This window comes from Mesoplodon densirostris, chromosome 4, assembly GCF_025265405.1.
Source record: "Mesoplodon densirostris isolate mMesDen1 chromosome 4, mMesDen1 primary haplotype, whole genome shotgun sequence".
Lineage (NCBI taxonomy): Eukaryota > Metazoa > Chordata > Mammalia > Artiodactyla > Ziphiidae > Mesoplodon > Mesoplodon densirostris.
The window spans coordinates 154798217-154807929 of NC_082664.1; the positions used below are offsets into that span (position 1 = coordinate 154798217).

Consider the following 9713-nt stretch of genomic DNA (forward strand, 5'->3'; position numbering starts at 1 on the left):
CTGCTCTAAGGAGAAGCCTCTAAAAAAAGAGGATCTGGTAGATAAGTGGGAAGGAGAAATAAGCTCAGTGACCCAATGTGAGGCTATGCTTTCGCTTTTTTATATCAGTTTCACCTCATTATTTAGGAAGAGATAGATGAACGTGTTTCTCTCAGAGTTTGAAGGAAGTGTTGCTTGTCCTGTGCTGAGCTCAGTCAGAAAAATTGAATTATGATGTCTTACTCTCACGTACAAGACGTAGTCCAACAAGACTCAAAGAGACACAGTTTTCAGTTATTTTATTAACTAGTTTTAAACTAACAATTAGGGACTTCTGTGGTGGCACAGTGGATAGGACTCAGCTCTCCCAATGCTAGGGGTCCCGGGTTTGATTCTTGGTCAGGGAACTAGATCCCACATGCATGTCACAACTAAGGAGCCTGCCTGCCGCAGCTAAGACCCAGTGTAACCAAATAAATAAATTTAAAAAACCAAAACAACAACAACTAATGAAGGCATAAGGAATCTAGATTACAAGAGAAAAGTATGCCCTTGACAAACTGGGAGAAGTTTAATTTAACATTTTCGCAATCTCTTAAATATCTATGACCTCTTCTAACAAAAAGCATCAGTGAGCTTTATGAGCCTTCAAAGGTCTCTTCATTACAGATGCAGGCCATTTTTAACTGCTGCTATGCAGGTTCAAATAGGCAAAACAATTTTGGGGAAAAAAAGGGAAAAAACAAAACAAAACATGTTTCAGTTGAAAACTTTAGGACCTAAAGGAGACAAATGTATTTGCACTAAAACATAGCCAGAACAGAGAAAAAAACACTTATTGCAAAGGAATTGATATTGAATATTTAAAGATTTTATGAAGAAGAATTTGTACTTGGGCCAGAAGATTGCATTTCTTTTCCTATTGCTGCTAGATAAACTAGGGATGTGTGTTTTCATTACAAAAGAACTCCTTGAATTAAAAAAGTACTCAAAAAATAAATTAATTAAAAAGTACTCAAATCAGTTTACTTAAATAGAAAATTCCCATAAATGCTTGTGTTTGTGTATGTGTATGGGTATATTTTTATATGTGAATAAAAGTGTTGAGAGAAGGCAAACTTAAGTGGAAGTCTGCAGAGTCATTGATACAGACTCTAGCCTACATCACTTCATCTCTAGAAAAGATTCAACAGCAAAGCAAAAATCACAGAGCCACAGTTGCTGACTGGCTTAAGAAGAAGTGGGAAAACAAAGTAACAAAGTAAAAAAATAGAAATCAACTACTTGAACCTGGAGGGAAGTCAAGAATAACTAAATATGTACAGAAAGAAAGAAATAAAAACTGTATTTTCTGGGTGAAAAACAAAAAGGGAAAGATGAAATTAGACTTCTAATCCTTTCTCCCTTAATAGAGAAAAATAAAAGAAGATGTAATCCTTTCAACTTCCTCTGGAAATTGGTGAGTTCCTTACACATAAATATATTATTAATTTTCTCTATTATATTGATATAGTTAGTATGGTATGTATTGGATTGAACATATACTCCCTTTAGCTAAAGAAATTCATTCCACTCACCCAGTATCTCTGGGAAAATCATCATATGGCAGCAGGGGAAACTTACTGGAGTACTTCTTTACTAGAATTGGTACTATTGGAATTATAACTATTCCAGCTACTAATTTTCCAAAATAATTTTTGACTACTCCCTCTGTCTAATTTTGTAGAAGTGTATTGTCTTGAGAGAGATTTAATTCAGACTTAGTTTCTTCTTCCGGGACATGATTAACAGACCTTTAGGTATACAAACCTCCATTTGAGGAGAAGGCCACCCTCATAACTGCTTTAAGTATAACAGACAAAGTTGAAAATTCATTCTGCACAACCTAGGTTATCTCCACCCTTGGCTTGAGTGGGGCTGACTCCTCCCCCAAGTTCTCAGGACTTTTGATGCTGGAACTCCAGGGACCCTGCAGAAACCACACACCTTTCCCCTGCCCATATCCCTCATCGGCCCCCAACTGTTCAGAGAATATACTCATTTCTACTGAAGAGCTCAGGGAAGGCCACCAGCTGGACAAAGAGACTTCAGGCAAATACCTTTTTTGTGAGTAATATATTGAGCACAAAATTCAGAGTTAGCTGGCCTCACTGATTATTAATCTCCTGATATAGATTATTCATATAAACTAGTTGGTCTGATTTTCCTGGAGATGTTATAGGAACGGAACGACATAAAGGCTGTGGACATGTCCTTACATTTTTCTCTTTTTTCAAAAGATAGAAAGAGGAAATGAAGTAAGAAAGACAGGTTTGGGGCTTCCCTGGTGGCACAGTGGTTGAGAATCTGCCTGCCAATGCAGGGGACACGGGTCCAAGCCCTGGTCTGGGAAGATCCCACATGCTGCGGAGCAACGAGGCCCGTGAGCCACAACTACTGAGCCAGTGCTCTAGAGCCCGTGAGCCACAACTACTGAGCCCACGTGCCTGGAGCCCATGTTCCATAATAAGAGACGCCACCGCAATGAGAAGCCCATGCACCGCAACGAAGAGTAGCCCCTGCTCGCCACAACTTGAGAAAAGCCTGTGCGCAGCAACGAAGACCCAATGCAGCCAAAAATAAATTAAAAAAATAAATCTATATAAAAAAGAGAAAGACAGGCTTATGCTATGAATGCTGCTCCCATGTCTGTGCATTTTTGATAAAGAAATCTGAGTCCCATAGGAATATAGGGTGTTTGTAAGGGTGAGCCACCGGTTCTATAAATGTGCCACCTAACAAACTATTTTGACTACATGGCTTGTCAGGGGGTATATTCATTCAAAACCAAAACAGACATAGCTAATCCACTCTCCCAGCAACCACACAGCAGGCTGCAGTGACTATGGGGCCATTATTCCCTCCAGCCAGGCATAAAAATAGAGGCTGAGTATCCAAGGAGGTTTGTTTAATGGTTACAATCAGAGCCCATGTAACCAAGACCCACAGGGAATCAAAAGAGGGAATTCTTTACACTATGCTGAGATAGTGCCTTCTGAGAGAGAAAATTCCTAATGTATTATCAATACTTGGAGAGATTTTGTTCCCCAATCTTTGGTGAATCCATCGTTGAGTTCACGTCCAGGGTTAAGCAGATCTGCTAAACAATTCTTTAATGGTGATTACTTTCAAATGAAGGACTTGAAATTTAACTTTACCCAATTTTATCAACATGCAAGGTAAACATTTATTTTCTTCTAAAACACATTATTTAACAAGAATATATTTAAGTAGAGAAAAGCTTTCTAATTATCTTTGGTAAACATTGCACCTTGTGTGAAATGACTGCTAAGTGCGGAGCTGAAGGGAATCTCTGCCTGCCTGTTCAGATCTGGGGAGGGGACTCACTGGCCCTACACAGGATCTAAGCCATACGCTCAATAAAAGGATTGTAACCTATCACAATCGTACAAAAGGAATGAAGGCAAACTTCTGATGAGGATGAACGAAGTAGGTAACTGCCAGTCATGAGTTAACTCTAAAAGGCAGCTACTTCTTTGATCTCTTCTGAAAAAGAAATAAGAAAAACTTTTTTATCAGAATAGAGGAAGTTCAAATAAGGGAATTTATTTCTATTTCACGTTGTTACATTGTCTGAATTTTAGAAAATATTCCCTGGAATAAAACAAAATATTTATGTATTTCATAAGCACTGGAATTTTTAGCACTAGTGCTTTCCTTTGTAGGAACGGCATAAGTGAAATGTCCCTTGACTGATATAGGGCCGTGTGTGCTGGATGGGAAAAGTGCTTTACGTTTCTGAACTTAGTGAAAAATACTACAGAAGCCTTATATTAGCTTTGATATTGCATCAGCCATGCTCTTCTAACTTGTTTCTAAGTATTCTAAGTTCAGTTATTAGAATTATTATTTTATAGAAGAATCTTATTTTCTTTTTAAACATATAGAATTATATATCTTCATACATGAGATTTTAAAATTTTTGTAATGATGTCTACTAACTCCATTTTTTAAATGAGTGCTAAGACCAATTATTTTTCTTTTTTTAAAAAATATTTATTTATTTGGTTGCACTGGGTCTTAGTTAAGGCAGGCAGGCTCCTTAGCTGCAGCTCACCGATTCTTTAGTTGTGGCATGCATATGGGATCTAGTTCCCTTCCCAGGGATAGAACCTAGGCCTCCTGCCTTGGGAGTGCAGAGTCTTAACCATTGTACCACCAGGGAAGTCCTTATTCTTTTTTTCACTGAAAATGATTGAAATTCTGCATTCTTCAGGGAAGGAAACAAGAACTAAAATATTTTACTGACTTTAATGATCATGTAAAATAAGGATTGTACTGTTTGTAAAGTACTTAAAAAATACTTACCATGAAACTATTATATAGATTTGAAACTTTGATACTTTTTAAAAAATTACCAATAAATAAATTACCTTAGTAAAATATGTACAAAATAGATAACTAATGAGAACCTGCTATGTAGCACGGAGAACTCTACCTCACTTCACTGTACAGTAGAAACTAACACAACATTGTAAAACAACTATACCCCAATTTAAAAAAAAAAGATTTACATGCATATCAAAGGGAAAAAAAGATTAAGAGACATGAATCTCATATCTGAACATGGGTTTCATTTTGTATGATATCTTCAGAGCTGGATGAGGACAAGATTGCCGACACCATGAAGAAAGCCCTCCCTACCGTGGGCTGGGATTGGCACGTCTGTTCTCGGTGGACTCTCCCTTCGTCCATGGGAATGTTGTGATTAGTGTTACTCACCTGGGAAATGAGGTCTGAAGGAAGGATTGGAGCAGGGTGATCATTCTATAAAACCCAGACTTAGATGGGAAAATGCAGAGGGAACAGTAACGAATGTGGAACCAGATAACTGTCTCACTCCTGGACAGATTCTGTAGCGTTTACATCTATAACACAATTATGAGGCCATTTATAAGGTACAATGTCTTATAAAAGTGGAATTATACATATGAGTTGTCTTAGTTACAATATGGAAAAGATGAACAGGAAGATAGTTTAAAGAAAAAATATTTTTCTCCTCTTTCATTTTACATGAAGGATAAAGCATGAAATTCTATTAATTTTCTTACTTAGGTTTTAATAAGCATTTTGTGTACTTCCTAAGATTGAGGTAAGGAAAACCTGATGAGTAGGGTGCTCTGAGCAAGCCTTCCTAGAAGCAGTGTCCAGATGGACTCTGGTCGCCATTGTACTGGGCACAGCATGGAATCATGTGCACATCTTCTTTGACCCAGTAAATCTCCTTGGACATTCACACACCCTCTCTGCACACCCCCACTTAGACAAGCCCTTCACAGAACCCCCCTCTCCCTGGCATCCCAGATATTGTCCTAAATGAAAATAGCTAGCAAAGAGAATGAGATCAAAACAATGACTTAAATGACTATTAAATTTCAGGCTTGTTTTGACAAAATTGTATATTAATTTTCTAAACATTCTAAACAATTCATCCTTCAGAAATTTTAATACCTTCTGTAAACTTTCAAAATGTAACTATAAATTCTAGGACACCTTTCTGCTTTCTCATTAATCTCTCACCAAGACCATAGCATACTTTGTAGGTTGAGACACGGAGTGGTAGAAATTGTTGAAGTAATAAATATAGTGGTTAAGAATTTAAAAGGAAGAGTATTGTACAGAATCTCTTCCCCATGTATTCCATTAAGCACTTTTATTCATGAAATATATCTGCTTAACATAAAATTATATTAAGTCCTGTTTAGTGTCTACCAAAAATCACTTTTCCAGCTCCCTCTATTAACAAATAAACAATGATTTTAAGTTGTTCCCCTGGATGTTCTATAACAGAACTGTGCTGAATTGTGGCCACTGTTATCCCAAAGGCCATGATATACACTGTTCAAGAGAAAGTCCAGCAAATGGAAAAAATAGAAATACAAGCGAGTTTGCTCATTTAAGAGTATACTTCAACCACTGGTAAAAGACTAAGTTAAAATGAATAAATTGTGCAACTATTAAAAAGAATTAGTTGTATCTAAAAATTTTTTTTTTAATGAGTAAATTAAAAACACGTTGTATTTTTTTTCCCCTATCTGCAGCAATGTCTGGAGACAAGGAAATTCCATGATGTCAGCAGTTGAAAGATGACACATTACTGATTTGGCATGTCACTGCAAAGAAGTAAATGAATAATTCAGAATGAAAGTAAACCCTAAAAATTGGAGAGGAATTCCCTTATTAACTGTGGTTCCAGCTAAAGAGCCTAGTTATTTCAGTGAGAAATAAAATTTATAAGTATTAATAATGAAATACCATTTTGTCTATTTTTCATATTTTATTTTATTTTATTTTATTTTGTGTGTGTGTGTGTGTGTGTGTGTGGTACACGGGCCTCTCACTGTTGTGGCCTCTCCCGTTGCGGAGCACAGGCTCCGGATGCACAGGCTCAGTGGCCATGGCTCACAGGCCCAGCTGCTCCGCGGCATGTGGGATCTTCCCGGATCGGGGCACGAACCCGTGTCCCCTGCATCGGTAGGCGGACTCTCAACCACTGCGCCACCAGGGAAGCCCTATTTTTCATATTTTAAATGAACAAATCTTTATTAAGCACTTACTATTTACCTAATAATTCTAAAAGCTGCTGTTTATTGGGTACCTAGTATGTGTCAGTATGTATGTACTGACAAGTTAAATGTACAAGTTATCCACACAGTTATATCATACAAGGGGTATGTACCTTAGCCCAGTATACAAAATAATATGACATTTGGGTATTGAATTACAATTCTCCAGGTTAGTGAGTAAAGTGAAACTCAGATATTGTTTTCTCAAAATCTGTCTAAGCTCAAAATGGCATTCTCCTCTTCTCTGTGGTTGATAATATTCAGAGTTTTACAGACTAAAACCCTGTTTTTGCCACTAAAGATTAAAAAAAAAATTTATTTATTTGGTTGCACCAGGTCTTAGTTGCGGCAGGCGGGCTCCTTAGTTGCAGCATGCAAACTCTTAGTAGCGGCATGTGTGTGAGATCTAGTTCCCTGACCAGAGATCGAACCTAGGCCCCCTGCATTGGGAGCACAGTCTTATCCACTGTGCCACCAGGGAAGTCCACCACTAAAGATTTTTTAAAAACTTATGAATACAGTTTCTGGTTCTGCATGTAAGGAGCTTGGAAGTTACTACTCCATCCTAACAACAAGTAAATGTTGAACAAACTGCAAAATCAACAACTCTTCTTGGATCTATAAGGGGAGGACACAGGGCATGATACTCAACTCTAGCCCACTCTAGCTATCCTGTTCCAACTAAAAGAGAAGAGAAAAAACCTAAAAAACACTTGTGCAGTTCACAGACCAGAGGCATAGACCCACTAAAAAACTGAGACCTAATTGTAGACGTAACACACACCTCCCCACCAGAATATTAAAAGCCTATTTATAGCAATTCCTTTTGCTCAGTACATCATGTTTGGCTATCAAGAAAAATTACAATCCCCCTAAAAGGCAAAAAAAAGCCCCCCCAAACAAAAAAAGCGCCACAATTTGGAGAGACAGAACAAACATCAGTACCTGGCATGGCAGGGATATTGGAATTATCTGACTAGCAATTTAAAACAATTATCACTAATATGCCAAGTGCTCTAATGAATAAAGTAGACAGCATGAAAGAACAGATGGGGAGTGTAAGCAGAGAGATAAAAGCCCTAAGAAAGAATGAAAAAGAAATGCTTGAGATCAAAAGTACTGTAACAGAAATGAAGAATTCCTTTGATCAGTTTATTGGTAGACTGGACCTGGCTGTGGAAAGAATCTCTAATCTTGAGGATACATCAATAGAAACCTCTAAAACTGAAAAGCAAAGAGACCAAAGACTGAAAAAAAACAACCCCCAAAACAGAACAGGATGTCCAAGGACAGTGAGACAACTACAAAAGGCATAACATATGCATAATGGGGTTACCAGAAGGAAAAGAAAGAGGGAAAGGAACAGAAGAAATATTTGAAACAACGATGACTGAGAATTCCCCCAAATTGATGTCAGACAGAATACTACGGACTCATGAAGCTCAGAGAACACCAAGCAGAATAAATGCCAAAAAAATTACACCTAGGCATATCGTTTTCAAATATAGAAAATCAAAGATAAAAGAAGAAAGAAGACAGAGGGGAAAAATCACCTTATGTATAGACGAGCAAAGGAAAGATTTACATCATTTAAATTTAAACCATTACATGGTTTAAATTTAAACCATTACGTGGTTTCTCCTCAGAAACCACGCAAGCAAGAAGAGAGTGGAGTGAAATATTTAAAGGCTGAGAGAAAACCCCCCCCCAACCTAGAATTATGTACCCTTTGAAATTACCATTCAAAAGTGAAGGAGAAATAAAAGCTCTCTCAGACAGACAAAAATTGAGGGATTTTGTTGCCAGTAGACCTGCCTTGCAAGGACATGTTTAAAGGAAGTTCTTTAGAGAGAAAGAAAATGATAAAGGTCGTTAACTCAGATCTACATCAAGAAAGGAAGAGGTTCTCTCGCCTTCTCACTTCCAAGATGACCAAGGAAAGAAGGAACAATGGTCGTGCCAAAAACGGCCATGGCCATGGGCAGCCTATTCCCTGCACCAGCTGTGCCCGATGCGTGTCCAAGGACAAGGCCGTTAAGAAGTTCGACGTCTGGAACACAGTAGAGGGTGAAGCCATGAGGGACATTTCCAAAGCGAGCGTTTTCCATGCCTGTGTGCTTCCCAAGCTGTATGTGAAACTCCATTACTGTGTGAGTTGTGCCATTCACAGCAAGATAGGAATAGTTCTCCTTCTTGGGAAGCCTGGAAGGACCAAACACCTTCACCCAGATTTAGACCTGCGGGAGCTGCCCCACAACCTCTCCCAAAGCCCCTGTAAGGAGTTAGGTCCTTAGAGACTGAAGAAATACTGTTCTCTGAAAAGACAATAACCTGGAAATTAGACTTAAAAAAAAAAAAGCTAGAAAAATGGCACTGATGAACCTATTTGCAGGGCAGGAAAAGAGACGCAGATACAGAGAATGGACTTGTGGACACAGTGCGGGAAGGGGAGGGTGGGACCAACTGAGACAGTAGCATTGACATATATACACTATCATGTGTAAAACAGATAGCTAGTGGGAAGCTGCTGTATAGCATAGGGAGATCAGCTCAGTGCTCTGTGATGACCTAGAGGGGTGGGATGGAGTTGGGGTGGGAGGGAAGCTCAAGAGGGAGGGGATATATGTATACATATAGCTGATTCACTTTATTCTACAGCAGAAACTAGCACATCACTGTAAAGCAATTATACTCCAATAAAAAAAAAAAGAAAGAAAGAGCATCAGAGAAGGAATAAAAGAAAGTAAAATTAAAAGTTTTATTTTTCTTATTCTCAATTGATCAAACAGATAACAGTTCATTCAAAATATTAACAGTAACGTATATTTGACTATGTATGCTTAGGTGTAGATTTTATATATATACATATAGATATATAGATATGTTTATGTGTGCTTATATATAAGTGAAATGAATGAAAGCAATGATGAAGGGATAGGAGAGAGGAATTAGGATTATTTTGTTATTATAAGGTACTCACATTACCTGTAAAGTGGTATAGTGTTATTTGAAAGTAGAGTTGGATTAGTTATAAGTGTATATTGTAAAATTTATGACAACCACAATAAAAAGTTAAAAAGCAATTGGCAAACTATGTAGACTCAAATC

The 9713-nt window shown here is 37.8% G+C and overlaps 1 pseudogene; it reads left to right on the forward strand.

The window, feature by feature from the left end:
- The first annotated feature begins 8533 nt into the window (after nt 1–8533).
- Nucleotides 8534–8883, forward strand: LOC132487651 (small ribosomal subunit protein eS26-like; annotated as a pseudogene).
- The last annotated feature ends 830 nt before the right edge of the window (nt 8884–9713 follow it).